The following is a 15570-nucleotide window of genomic DNA, read 5'->3' on the forward strand; positions in this document are numbered from 1 at the left end:
ATATTTATAATAATATAGTAGAAATATGTGTTGTGCTTCTGCTGCTGCTTCATTGGAAAAAAAACATTCAGCCACTCGGCCCTGTCCAAGATGAAACACTAAAACACTTGACTTCGGCTAACAATAGTCTTTGGCTTCCACTGACTGCATTTCCATTGGATTTGCCCTCAAAATCACTGCTTTTTAATGCTTTGTGAGTATGGGAAACATGGGGATTGTGACTTGATCAGGTGGGTGCAATGGTTTTTTTTGTCCACCAGATGGAGGTCATTGACCACTGATCACAACAGTTTTTTCAAGCTTCAACATCTTGAATCAACTTTATCAGTCTTCAAGTCAAGTCAACTTGTCACTTATCAATAATGCCATGTGTGCAGGAAATACAGAGAATTGAAATAGTGTTTCCCTCTTCCCGCACATTATTTTTTATTATTATTATTATTATTATTATTATTATTATTATCATTGTTATTATCATTACTATTACTATTATTTATCCAATTTAATTTAAATCAATTGAAACAATTCCTAAAAAAGTTAGACATTTTTTTAAACAAAATCACTTTCCTCACCTCGCTTCCCTCATGAAAGTGAGGGAGTAGGGGGAGGCAGAGTTCACAGCCCGAACAGGCGGGGGAGGGCTTAGCCCGGCCGGCTTCTCTCCCTGACTCTGCGCCCCTTATTATATGAATGGTATAAAAAAATATGAAAAGGAGGATTCTAAACCAAATCACTTTTATGAATGCTTTTTTTTTTTTAATAAACGAATGAATTAATAAGGAGATATTTTGAATTTTATTCCTAATTCTATTTTACAACTCAAACTACATTATAAACAATATTTTACATACAACAACAAGTTTTAAACTTGTACAAAATAACGTTTTCCTCTGATTGGCTCCACTACTCCCAAAGGATCATGGGAGTTGATTAAATAAAGAATTTTTCTCCATTCATTTCCCTTATATCAACCACCAATCCTCAAAAAAAGTTGGAATCATAAACAAATTACTATCCCAATAAGGATTTCCCTAAAATTAAAAAAAATATTTTCAAACATACTCAGAAATTTCAATTACTTATGAATTTTTTACAACTTTAAAATAATTTTTTCTCCTTAAAATACACATCCCACTCTCAAACAATGAGAATTAAACTTTACAAATATATTTTATCCACTAATTAACCAAAAAATGGTAAATACACTGAGATTCTCAGACGTTTTGTTTTAACCACGATAAATAGGAACGCGTGTGAGCAAGACTTCCCCCCCAAAATACATTACAAAACACAATAGAATGAAATACCACAATAAAATGAAATACTTGTTCTACTACTACTACTACTACTACTACTACTTATGGTGAGTATACTGATGACATGATGCTATTGTGATTGTTAATAACAGTATGTAACAATAATACTATATAATGATAATATTTATAATAATATAGTAGAAATATGTGTTGTGCTTCTGCTGCTGCTTCATTGGAAAAAAAAACTTTCAGCCACTCGGCCCTGTCCAAGATGAAACACTAAAACACTTGACTTCGGCTAACAATAGTCTTTGGCTTCCACTGACTGCATTTCCATTGGATTTGCACTCAAAATCACTGCTTTTTAATGCTTTGTGAGTGTGGGAATCATGGGGTTTGTGACTTGATCAGGTGGGTGCAATGGTTTTTTTTGTCCACCAGATGGAGGTCATTGACCACTGATCACAACAGTTTTTTCAAGCTTCAACATCTTGAATCAACTTTATCAGTCTTCAAGTCAAGTCAACTTGTCACTTATCAATAATGTCATGTGTGCAGGAAATACAGAGAATTGAAATAGTGTTTCCCTCTTCCCGCACATTATTTTTTATTATTATTATTATTATTATTATTATTATTATTATCATTGTTATTATCATTACTATTACTATTATTTATCCAATTTAATTTAAATCAATTGAAACAATTCCTAAAAAAGTTAGACATTTTTTTAAACAAAATCACTTTCCTCACCTCTCTTCCCTCATGAAAGTGAGGGAGTAGGGGGAGGCAGAGTTCACAGCCCGAACTGGCGGGGGAGGGCTTAGCCCGGCCGGCTTCTCTCCCTGACTCTGCGCCCCTTATTATATGAATGGTATAAAAAAATATGAAAAGGAGGATTCTAAACCAAATCACTTTTATGAATGCTTTTTTTTTTTTAATAAACGAATGAATTAATAAGGAGATATTTTAAATTTTATTCCTAATTCTATTTTACAACTCAAACTACATTATAAACAATATTTTACATACAACAACAAGTTTTAAACTTGTACAAAATAACGTTTTCCTCTGATTGGCTCTACTACTCCCAAAGGATCATGGGAGTTGATTAAATCATGAATTTTTCTCCATTCATTTCCCTTATATCAACCACCAATCCTCAAAAAAAGTTGGAATCATAAACAAATTACTGTCCCAATAAGGATTTCCCTAAAATTAAAAAAAATATTTTCAAACATACTCAGAAATTTCAATTACTTATGAATTTTTTACAACTTTAAAATAATTTTTTCTCCTTAAAATACACATCCCACTCTCAAACAATGAGAATTAAACTTTACAAATATATTTTATCCACTAATTAACCAAAAAATGGTAAATACACTGAGATTCTCAGACGTTTTGTTTTAACCACGATAAATAGGAACACGTGTGAGCAAGACTTCCCCCCCAAAATACATTACAAAACACAATAGAATGAAATACCACAATAAAATGAAATACTTGTTCTACTACTACTACTTATGGTGAGTATACTGATGACATGATGCTATTGTGATTGTTAATAACAGTATGTAACAATAATACTATATAATGATAATATTTATAATAATATAGTAGAAATATGTGTTGTGCTGCTGCTTCATTGGAGAAAAAAAAACATTCAGCCCCTCTGCCCTGTCCAAGATGAAACACTAAAACATTTGACTTCGGCTAACAATAGTCTTTGGCTTCCACTGACTGCATTTCCACTGGATTTGCACTCAAAATAACTGCTTTTTAATGCTTTGTGAGTGTGGGAATCATGGGGATTGTGACTTGATCAGGTGGATGCAATGGTTTTTTTTGTCCACCAGATTGAGGTCATTGACCACTGATCACAACAGTTTTTTCAAGCTTCAACATCTTGAATCAACTTTATCAGTGTTCAAGTCAAGTCAACTTTATGATCAATAATGCCATATGTGCAGGACATACAGAGAATTGAAATAGTGTTTCCCTCTTATCCCCGGTGATAACAAGAGTATAAATATTTCAGATATGGCGAGATGAACCAAATGAACGGTATAAATAGAAACAGAATTATCAGTGGAATATCAATAGAAATATGGCAATGTGAACAGAATTACAGTAAACATATAAATGAGATGCTCTCCAAAAAAAAATCCACCACTACAAACGTGCTCCTAACACTATTCTGGAGGAACAATTTGGACTTCCACACTTTTTCACTCCTGACCGTCCCCTATCATTATTATTTTCATTTATTGTTCACTTCATTTGTTGTTGTTGTTGCTGCTTTTTGGTGTGATGTTTTAAATCCATGTTTTATTTTGCTACACAGGACAACGCCTTGAATACATCGATTTTATTGCATTAATATACAATACATAATACAATCAAATGAAATACGACAATAGAATGAAATACAACAATAGAATGAAATACAACAATAGAATGAAATACTTGTACTTCTACTACTACTACTAATGGTAACCGTACTGATGACATGATGGTCGTGTGTTTGTTAACAACAGTATGTAATAATGTAATAATAACAACACACTTTGGATCTCTCTGTGTGTATGTAATTATAATAACACTATATAATAATCATATTTATAATAATATAGTAGTAATATGGGTCTGTTGTACTGCTGCTACTGCTGCTACATTCACTACTGACCGTCCCATTCGCTTATAATGGAGAGTGTTTTTCCCTGAATATCTCAGGGACCGAAGGTCGTAGCTGCCGGCCACTGCCACCAATGGAAAGAGCACCCCTGAAAATGGGGGGGTAGCCAAAGTCCTGAGTCTCTGGCACCCCGGAAAATAGCGTGTCCACGGAGCCGGACGCGGACACGCTTGGCTATTATCCCCTTACCTAACCCTAACCCCTAACCCTAACCCTAACCCTAACCCACCCACAGACACACACACACACTCATTTATTTATTTTAATAAATATCAATAACTATGTCATTGACGTGTCTTTTTTCTCCCATGTCCCTCTCTCTCTTTCTCTCTCTCATTGCAGGCATCTCTGACTCCAGAACTGAAGGAGTTATTATTATCTGACTTATCATCATCATTATTATTATTATTAACAACAATACTTAATTAATTATTATATGAATTGTTGCTGCTATCATTAATAATCAATAACTTCTTTACACTGTTATTGTTTAAATTTTAACTAGTCAGAGCTGATACCTGATGTTGCTCAAGTGTTCCGGTCTCTCTCGCCTCCCCCTCACCACTGTTTCTCTGCTCTCCCCAACCAGTAGAGGCAGATGACCATCCACATTGAACCTGGTTCTGCTAGAGGTGTCTCCCTGTAAGTGAGGTAGTTTTTACTCTTCACAGTTGCCAAAGTGCTTGCTCATTGTGGGAACTGTTAGGTTTCTCTATATTAAGCAAGATTTTAAGGTCTTGACCTTCTATGTAAAGTTCCTTGAGATAATATATATTATCATTTGGCGCTATACAAATAAAATTGAATTGAATTGAATAGGTGATGGGAAAATAATAACAATAATTAATTGAGCAGTAGTATCGCAATATATTCAGTAAACTGTACAAAAATAATAATATGTTTTTTCTTCTTTCATGAACATATTTTCCACTTCATATTATGCACACATAAAATTAACAAAACATTCATAGCATCTGTAAACAATACTATATAACAACACTCAAGCATACTATCTATATAACAACAGATCTGAACTGTGTTTGTTCTCAAGTGGGTTGTTTTATACATTTTTAATAACGTTATACGGATCACATTATAGCGTGACATGTTTCTGGTTAAGATTAAAAGTATGCTGACAGAAATTTCATGCGTGCCCCTTTAAGGGACTAGTGACACTACACGCAGGGCCTGCGTGATGCTGCAGCAGAGACCTGAGGGAGAGAGCAGAGGAGAAAATGGAGAAAAACGAGCTGCGATTAATAAGCAGAAAAAGAGTGAAAAAAGTTGATTTAGCAGTTGAAAAATATAACTTACCTGGTCGGGATCTGACGGGGATTTTATGAGAACTAAGTCACACTGGTTTTGGTGAGTTTTGTTTTTATTTTCTTGCAATTTTGCTGCGTTGTACCTTTTTAGCGGAAAGCTAATGCTAAAAACGTAGCTATTCACAAGGAAATGCTCCGTCATAACCTGTTTATCAGTAAATTTTTTGGGTTTATGAAGACTGTGAATGTTACAAAAGTGTCTGTAAGCTGTATAAATGAAAGGTATGCGCTGTAGTTTGTGTGGGAGACGGAGCCGTGAGTTGAAAGAGACCGCTCCGCTGCCATTTTGAGACGAAAAAACACCGTAGCAGTAACGTTACAAGTCAGAAACTGTGAAACATTTATTTGTGTGATTTGAGGATTTAAAAAGAGATTATTTGTGTTTATGACCTGTTACACAGGTCAGGTTTTTTGCTCGGTTTGAAGCTGGGTCGGAGCAAGGACTGTGCACACACAGACGGGATTCAAGATGGCGAGCCAGACCCAGACCTTCACCTTCAACTCATCTACTCCTTCGCGCTAGTGAGGAAATCTTCGGCTTATGGTGACTCGCCGCCAGAGTGGTAGGAGTATCAGGAACTAGTTTGATCTGAACTGATTGATTTATTATTATTTTCGGACTAAATCGAACTGAAACTTTTCATTGAACCGAACACTTGAACTCATGTTGAACTCGATTCGAAAGTGTCATACTTTTATTTGCATGTTGAGTTCATATTTTCTGAGTGTGATTGGAAATGATTGTGGTCCACTTTGATTTGATTATGTAACTGAAGGTATTCTCTTACATTTAAAAGAAAGGGAAAAAAGAGTTAACTCAGGAGGAAAAATTCTAAAAATAGATGCAACCTAGGAGAAAAAAGACTGGTTTAACTTAACTTAGATTAGCTTTACTGAAATAAACTAGGAGAACTAAAGAACGAAAGGAAAGAGTGAAATACTCTTTTCAATTATACTTGCCTTAGTATTAGGAACCTGCAGGGTATTTGTTTTGTTTTCTGTACTGTATTTTATATGTGTGTTTTGCATTCAGTAAATTGCCGGCCTTTTGTACTTAGAGCAACGGTCTCTGGTGTGATTATTCTTGCTTCCCACTCCTTAGAACCTAGAACTGGTCCAGTGGCGCAGTAAGTGGGGTGATACCGGTGCTACAAATTCAATTAAATTTTATTTGTATAGCGCCAAATGATAATATACATTATCTCAAGGAGCTTTACATAGAAGGTCAAGACATTAAAATATTGTTTGATATAGAGAAACCTAACAGTTCCCACAATGAGCATGCACTTTGGTGACTGTGAAGAGTAAAAACTCCCTCACTTACAGGGAGAAACCTCTAGCAGAACCAGGTTCAATGTGGACGGTCATCTGCCTCTACTGGTTGGGGTGAGCAGAGAAAAATGGGGAGAGAAGAGAAACAGTGGGGAGGGGGAGGCGAGAGACTGGAACACTTGAGCACCATCAGGTATCAGCTCTGACTAGTTAAAATGTAAACGATAACAGTGTAAAGAAGTTATTGATTATTAATGATACCAGCAACAATTCATATAATAATTAATTAAGTATTGTGGAGAAGTGCTCTGTGGATGATGGGAGTTTCCCCAGCAGTCTAGACCTATAGCAGCTTAAGGGATGGTTCAGGACTCACCTGATCCAGCCAGGCTTTATCAAAAAGGAATGTTTTAAGTTTAACTTTAAATGCACAGAAGGTGTCTGCCTGGTAGCTGAATGCTCTACCTCATGTTCTACTCTTACAGACTCTTGGAACCACACGAGAGCCTGTGTTTTGGGAACGAAAACACCTACTGTCTTCACCTACTGTAGATGGTTGAGAGAGAGTCTGAGCCAGGGACAGTAAATATGGTTGAGGTTCCATCAATAAGGTGAGTAATTAAAAATGTGATACCTTATAATATACTGTGATGTAAACTGTGTTCTGAGAATGTTTTGGAAATCTGTGGGGATTTATGTAGGTAACATTAATTTGACAACCTTTACCATTTCTATTGGGGAGCCAATTTCACGGCTATGCTCAGTATCAAATTCTAAATCCACATTAAAAAATTGGGGGGTAAAAAAAATGAAAAGATGAGGAGGGCAGTTGATTTTCATGTGATTTTTACTATGTTGTAGACTGGTTTGTTTTAAATGTCCCCAGGCAAAATGGAACGTGCGTAACTTGTAGGTACTACAGTACCAGTATAGTGCCTGGAAAAGATAATATTGGTTACATGCATGATGCCTCGAGCTGCAACTGACAAGTAACACAGAAAGTGAGGGTAAACAAATGCACGTAAGAGGCATTGTCATCATCCACAGGGTCTTCTCCTGTGTCTTTTCACTCTGTAATGTGTATACTGATGACTGCCGCAGCTGGCATGACAACAGATTACTTTTCAAATTTGCTGATGACTCTGTGACAGTCAGTCTCCTCCATGCGGATGAGAACAGCCATGGTCCCATTGTGGATTGCGAATCTGTATTGTTGTGACTGCATTTTTACTACTAAATGTGACAAAAACCAAGGACATGAGTTTTAGGCATCAGCCCTCAAACTCTCAGATTACTATCATCAAGGGGCAGGTGGTAGACTTTGTAAAGAACTACGGTACAAGTACCATGGGATGATTATTAACTATGATCTCTCTGATGACTATGTCCCTGATGATGGCTGTTTGTATTATGGATAGCATGTGGCTGATCCTTTATTCAGTAGAACATGTAGTAACATGTCCATGTTCCATGCTGTTTATTTAAAAATAATTTACTTGTCTTCTTGTACAATGCTCAATGATATAGATATCCATTCCAGATTTCTGCATCATACCTTGGAATTGTATCCATAATTAATTATGAAAATAAATCCAGTTTATGATTTGTGATATATGACAATTTGATTCTGACTGATCATAATTCAAGGTCAGCTTTAATTTGCCTCAATTCAAGATACCTTAAATTAAGTTTAAAGTTAGAATGTCATTGTGGAAATCCTGAACTAGAATTGTGACTAATGAAGCATTGTGTTAGTTCATGCAGGACACGGAGTCATGTGCTCAGCTATACCGATAGGTTTATGGGTGCTCGTCAGTCACCCACCAATCACAGCCCATTCTCTCACCAAAGCGGTCCCTTTAAATACGACCTCATCCTCACTGATCCCTGCGAAGCTCTAACACTTTTAGCACTGTAATGGAAATTTTACATTCGTGTATGTATAATTGCATAAACAGACATGTATGTGGAGGACTGACCAAATGGTTGATTGTTCATCTAAAAGGGCAACTTTAAGGTTTACTGTGGTGGCTTAAGAGACTTGAGTTTAATGGCCTCGAGAAACCACAACTTTATGGTATCTCGTATCTCTGATTGGGATCAAACAACTGGGATCTCACAGGGGGGGAGTCATCCACAGAACATGTAAACAAAAGGACAGGATGTCTCCTCCACTGAGTGAAAATACAGAAGGGTAATATATACCTTTGCATGCTTAGTGGGAGGGGGCTGTGAGTTATAAGAACACAGATTCTCCTATGTTCTTTGCTCATTTGTGCATGTCAATCAGGTGATGTGTACTAATGAGTCCATCTGCAGATGGTGAATTAAACTTAAAAAAAGAAGTGTTTGACTTTGTGCTTGTTTCACAGAAACTGCCACCACAGCACCGAGTCCAAACACGGTTGTGGTAAATCATCTTAAACAAAAGTACCTTGCCTGCTACGCCCACTGGGGGCTCTGCATATGTTCCCTGTTTTATCTCAGCACACTGCTCGGCTAACCAGGGAACATCCAAAGAATGGAGCCTTCAGCGCCAATCATAACTGTGTCCCCATTTGCAACAAATGGGTAAATCATGACAAAGGGTTCCTGACTGAACTCGGAATTAAATGGTTAATATCTGAAACTATAATAGTTCAACTGAATTGTAGATATCTAATGTTATTTTAATTCTGCCATTACCTGTCTTGACATGTACTGTAGATGCGTGAGAGTGTCTGAGCCAGGGACAGTAGACATCACTGGAGGTTCCATCAATAAGGTGAGTATTGAAACACATGATATTTTACAATATACTGTGATGCAGATTCTCAGAAAGTTACAGACATTTGTGGGGAAAAATTGTTTACAGATGCTATGAATGTCGTTTTAATTTCTGACACTCAGTTCACATTTATAGAGTTGGCTTGTTTTGTCAAGAAATCATCCATGTAAATTAAAAGAACATGGAACAAATTATTTATCATGTATTGCTATATTTATTTCTTTACCATTTTCACTTTCATTATGGCCAGAGGCATTATGTTTTCAGCTTATCCATCCGTCTGTCCCGTTCATGTGAAAGCGATATCTCATGAACAACTACATTATGTAAGTCAAAGGTCGAAAGGTCAAGCTCACTTGACTTTGCATTGTTTGAATACAAAGGAAATATCATTACATGTGGCACAAACATTCACTTGGCCTCAATGATGACTTGAATAGAATTCAGTTGTCAAAGATCAAATGGCAAGGTCACTAGGACCTCACAAAGCACACTTCTTGCCTTGTAAATGCGATACGCGCAGTACCTCAAAGTAATGGTTAATATTTACCAGTGTGTTAGGTGAATGTGTATATGTGCTCAGGAAACTATTTGTAATAAGGTCTGTTCGTGTAGCGTGAAGTAATATTGATAATTACATGATGACGATTAAGTTAACATAAGGCACATCAATCTCCTGCAATGCTAACTGTGCGCTGTCTGTGGAATAGTAGTACACCGTGGCTGTGGAAAAACTATGTGACTAGTGTTGTTGCAAGCAGGCTATTTTAAATTGATTTTTTCAGAAATATTTGCGTTACTGAGTGAGTGTACTGTTCTAAATTGTGAGTTGCAATATATTATCAGTATATTAGAAGTAAGCCGAGTTAAAGAATATTTTGTGAAATGCTATATTTGTTTATCTTACATGCTTATGTTTACTTTATTACTGGTATCCAAAGTTGTTTAATGAATGCAGGTGCTAGGTCACAGATTAGACATGTTAAATGTCTGTTTGGATGTACATTGTCTATAGTAATATTTCAGTATAGTCTATTGACGTATGTAATATTTCAGTTCTGTAGATATTCAGCAGTAATTGTACACATTGTGGCATTTGTATTTACAGTAGGTGGTTACCCTGATAATGAGTCATAATACACATGATCTGAGAAAAGTATGTGTCCATTTATCGTTCATTCAAATACTCCCTTTTTCAGGTATTTTACACTAGAAAAACAGCTTCCGGCTATGGCGACCCGAATGTAGTTGTGCTTCCTGGGTCCCAGGGGGAACCTCTACTTAAAACTTGGGGCCCCTGGGTGGTTTTGGGCTCGAACTGAGGTAGGAGGTAGGTGGAAAAAATTTGATCTTTTGACCTGCAACACCCAGAGCTTTAATAACACATAGGGAGCCTTCTGGGGTGAGAGGAGAGGCAGTGTGCAAAATGTCAGAGCTCTAGCTGGTCAGGGGCCCAAACTGCGAATCTTTGATATCATCTACATTTTCCACTGCCTGTTTATATCTTTGAATGACTTCTATTTTTGATATTTTATATTTCATGTTGAATGCTGTTTGCACCGGGGATAAGAGGGAAAAGCTATTTCAATTCTCTGTATTTCCTGCACATATGTCATTATTGATCATAAAGTTGACTTGACTTGAACACTGATAAAGTTGATTCAAGATGTTGAATCTTGGAAAAACTGTTGTGATCCGTGGTCAATGACCTCCATCTAGTGGACGGAAAAAACCATTGCACCCACCTAATCAAGTCACAATCCCCATTATTCCTACACTCACAAACCATTGAAAAGCAATGATTTTGAGTGCAAATCCAATGGAAATGCAGTCAGTGGAAACCAAAGACTATCGTTAGCAGAAGTCAAATGTTTTAGTGTTTCATCTTGGACACTGCCTTTGTTATTTGTCTGTAGCCATGTCCAAACTATTCCATAAAGGGCTAAGTGGCTGAATGTTTTCTTGCCAATTCAAGATTCAACACTTTATACTGTCCAATTCACAATTGTGAATTGAAATTCTTGTGCTGTCCTTTCTGGAAAACCAGCCGACCAAAATTGACATTCAAATACAATATTGACATCAAATACAATAAGAATATGAAACATGTTTAAGAGTAAGGTGAAAACAAGGGTAATGAGGTGAATAGATTGAGGATTTTGCAAAACTGAGCAGTGCAAATGTATGCAATGTAAATGTAAACGTTAAAAGTGGAAATAGTTTAATAATGGAGCTAGCTCTCCTGTGAACCCTGCCTGCAGTGGTAAATGTGAGTGAGTTCTTGATGATTTTTTCTGCTGTCTTCACCACTCTCTGCAGGCGTTTGCGGTCCATAATAAATGTGCTGTCGTACCACACGGTGATGCAGCTGGTCAATATGCTCTCAATGATGCAGCTGTAGAAGTTGCTGAGGATCTTAGGAGTCATCCCAAACTTCCTCAGCCTCCTCAGGAAGTACAGCCGCTGTTGAGCCTTCATGACTAGCTGTGTGGCGTTTAATGTCCAGGTGAGGTCGTCACTGAAGTGGACCCCGAGGTATTTAAAGCTGAAATGATTGAAGCAGCAGCAGCAGCAGCACAACTGACACATATTACTACTATATTATTATTACTTTGGCAAACCCCCCCCCCCATTTTCAGGGGTGCTCTTTCTGTCGGTGGCAGTGCCCGGCAGTTATGACCTTCGGTCCCTGAGATATTCAGGGAAAAACACTCCCCATTATAAGCGAATGGGATGGTCAGTAGTGAAAGTTTCACCAAGTGTGGAGGCCCAAATCGTTCCTCCAGAATAGTGTTAGGAGCACGTTTCAGGTTATTTGTAGTCGTGGTGGTGGTTTGTAGTGCTGGATTTTTTTGGGAGAGCATCACATTTATATTAGTACTGTAATTCTGTACATACTGCCATATTTATATTCCACTGATAATTCTGTTTATATTTATACCATTCATTCTGTTCATCCCGCCATTTCTGCCATATTTATACTCTTGATATGGTCTAGATTTGCCACTGCCTATTTATATCTTTGAATGACTTCTATTTTTGATATTTTATATTTCATGTTGAATGCTGTTTGCACCAGGGATAAGAGGGAAACGCTATTTCAATTCTCTGTATGTCCTGCACATATGGCATTATTGATCATAAAGTTAACTTGACTTGAACACTGATAAAGTTGATTCAAGATGTTGAATCTTGGAAAAACTGTTGTGATCCGTGGTCAATGACCTCCATCTATTGGACGGAAAAAACCATTGCACCCACCTAATCAAGTCACAATCCCCATTATTCCTACACTCACAAACCATTAAAAATCAATGATTTTGTGTGCAAATCCAATGGAAAGGCAGTCAGTGGAAACCAAAGACTATCGTTAGCAGAAGTCAAGTGTTTTAGTGTTTCATCTTGGACACTGCCTTTGTTATTTGTCTGTAGCCATGTCCAAACTATTCCATGAAGGGCTGAGTGGCTGAGTGTTTTCTTGCCAATTCAAGATTCAACAATTTTTACTGTCCAATACACACAAGAACACACGTTCCCCTGTGAATTGAAATTCTTGTGCTGTCCTTTCTGGAAAACCAGCCGACCAAAATTGACATTCAAATACAATAAGAATATGAAACATGTTTAAGAGTAAGGTGAAAACAAGGGTAATGTCAATATGCTCTCAATGATGCAGCTGTAGAAGTTGCTGAGGATCTTAGGAGTCATCCCAAACTTCCTCAGCCTCCTCAGGAAGTACAGCCGCTGTTGAGCCTTCATGACTAGCTGTGTGGCGTTTAATGTCCAGGTGAGGTCGTCACTGAAGTGAACCCCGAGGTATTTAAAGCTGAAATGATTGAAGCAGCAGCAGCACAACAGACACATATTACTACTATATTATTATTACTTTGGCTACCCCCACCCCCATTTTCAGGGGTGCTCTTTCTGTTTGTAGTCGTGGTGGTGGTGGTTTTTAGTGGTGGATTTTTTTGGGAGAGCATCACATTTATATTAGTACTGTAATTCTGTTCATCCCGCCATATCTGCCATATTTATACTCTTGATATGGTCTAGATTTGCCACTGCCTATTTATATCTTTGAATGACTTCTATTTTTGATATTTTATATTTCATGTTGAATGCTGTTTGCACCAGGGATAAGAGGGAAACGCTATTTCAATTCTCTGTATGTCCTGCACATATGGCATTATTGATCATAAAGTTAACTTGACTTGAACACTGATAAAGTTGATTCAAGATGTTGAATCTTGGAAAAACTGTTGTGATCCGTGGTCAATGACCTCCATCTATTGGACGGAAAAAACCATTGCACCCACCTAATCAAGTCACAATCCCCATTATTCCTACACTCACAAACCATTAAAAATCAATGATTTTGTGTGCAAATCCAATGGAAATGCAGTCAGTGGAAACCAAAGACTATCGTTAGCAGAAGTCAAGTGTTTTAGTGTTTCATCTTGGACACTGCCTTTGTTATTTGTCTGTAGCCATGTCCAAACTATTCCATAAAGGGCTGATTGGCTGAATGTTTTCTTGCCAATTCAAGATTCAACAATTTTTACTGTCCAATACACACAAGAACACACGTTCCCCTGTGAATTGAAATTCTTGTGCTGTCCTTTCTGGAAAACCAGCCGACCAAAATTGACATTCAAATACAATATTGACATCAAATACAATAAGAATATGAAACATGTTTAAGAGTAAGATGAAAACAAGGGTAATGAGGTGAATAGGGTGAGGATTTTGCAAAACTGAGCAGTGCAAATGTATGCAATGTAAATGTAAACTGTAAAAGTGGAAATAGTTTAATAATGGAGGCAGCTCTCCTGTGAACCCTGCCTGCAGTGGTAAATGTGAATGAGTTCTTGATGATTTTTTCTGCTGTCTTCACCACTCTCTGCAGGCGTTTGCGGTCCATAGTAAATGTGCTGTCGTACCACACGGTGATGCAGCTGGTCAATATGCTCTCAATGATGCAGCTGTAGAAGTTGCTGAGGATCTTAGGAGTCATCCCAAACTTCCTCAGCCTCCTCAGGAAGTACAGCCGCTGTTGAGCCTTCATGACTAGCTGTGTGGCGTTTAATGTCCAGGTGAGGTCGTCACTGAAGTGGACCTCGAGGTATTTAAAGCTGAAATGATTGAAGCAGCAGCCGCAGCACAACAGACACATATTACTACTATATTATTATTACTTTGGCTACCCCCACCCGATTTTCAGGGGTGCTCTTTCTGTTGGTGGCAGTGCCTGGCAGCTATGACCTTCGGTCCCTGAGATATTCAGGGAAAAACACTCCCCATTATAAGCGAATGGGATGGCCAGTAGTGAAAGTTTCACCGAGTGTGGAGGCCCAAATCGTTCCTCCAGAATAGTGTTAGGAGCACGTTTCAGGTTATTTGTAGTCGTGGTGGTGGTGGTTTGTAGTGGTGGATTTTTTTGGGAGAGCATCACATTTATATTAGTACTGTAATTCTGTTCATACTGCCATATTTATATTCCACTGATAATTCTGTTTATATTTATACCATTCATTCTGTTCATCCCGCCATATCTGCCATATTTATACTCTTGATATGGTCTAGATTTGCCACTGCCTGTTTATATCTTTGAATGACTTCTATTTTTGATATTTTATATTTCATGTTGAATGCTGTTTGCACCAGGGATAAGAGGGAAACGCTATTTCAATTCTCTGTATGTCCTGCACATATGGCATTATTGATCATAAAGTTGACTTGACTTGAACACTGATAAAGTTGATTCAAGATGTTGAATCTTGGAAAAACTGTTGTGATCCGTGGTCAATGACCTCCATCTAGTGGACGGAAAAAACCATTGCACCCACCTAATCAAGTCACAATCCCCATTATTCCTACACTCACAAACCATTAAAAAGCAATGATTTTGAGTGCAAATCCAATGGAAATGCAGTCAGTGGAAACCAAAGACTATCGTTAGCAGAAGTCAAGTGTTTTAGTGTTTCATCTTGGACACTGCCTTTGTTATTTGTCTGTAGCCATGTCCAAACTATTCCATAAAGGGCTGAGTGGCTGAATGTTTCTTGCCAATTCAAGATTCAACAATTTTTACTGTCCAATACACACGAGAACACACGTTCCCCTGTGAATTGAAATTCTTGTGCTGTCCTTTCTGGAAAACCAGCCGACCAAAATTGACATTCAAATACAATATTGACATCAGATACAATAAGAATATGAAACATGTTTAAGAGTAAGGTGAAAACAAGGGTA

The 15570-nt window shown here is 37.5% G+C and overlaps 1 long non-coding RNA gene across 2 annotated transcripts; it reads left to right on the forward strand.

Annotated features, from left to right (window-relative positions):
* The first annotated feature begins 2898 nt into the window (after positions 1–2898).
* LOC138411436 (uncharacterized) lies at positions 2899–10934 on the forward strand. 2 transcript variants are annotated; one of them, XR_011244081.1, is made up of 3 exons: positions 2899–9166; positions 9258–9315; positions 10518–10934. It is a non-coding gene; the product is annotated as an uncharacterized lncRNA (long non-coding RNA). The 2 variants fall into 2 exon arrangements; XR_011244082.1 differs by having other exon boundaries at positions 2899–9122.
* Positions 10935–15570: the final 4636 nt, after the last annotated feature.

The sequence above is a fragment of the Paralichthys olivaceus genome, chromosome 9 (genome assembly GCF_024713975.1).
Source record: "Paralichthys olivaceus isolate ysfri-2021 chromosome 9, ASM2471397v2, whole genome shotgun sequence".
In the NCBI taxonomy this organism is placed as follows: Eukaryota; Metazoa; Chordata; class Actinopteri; order Pleuronectiformes; family Paralichthyidae; genus Paralichthys; species Paralichthys olivaceus.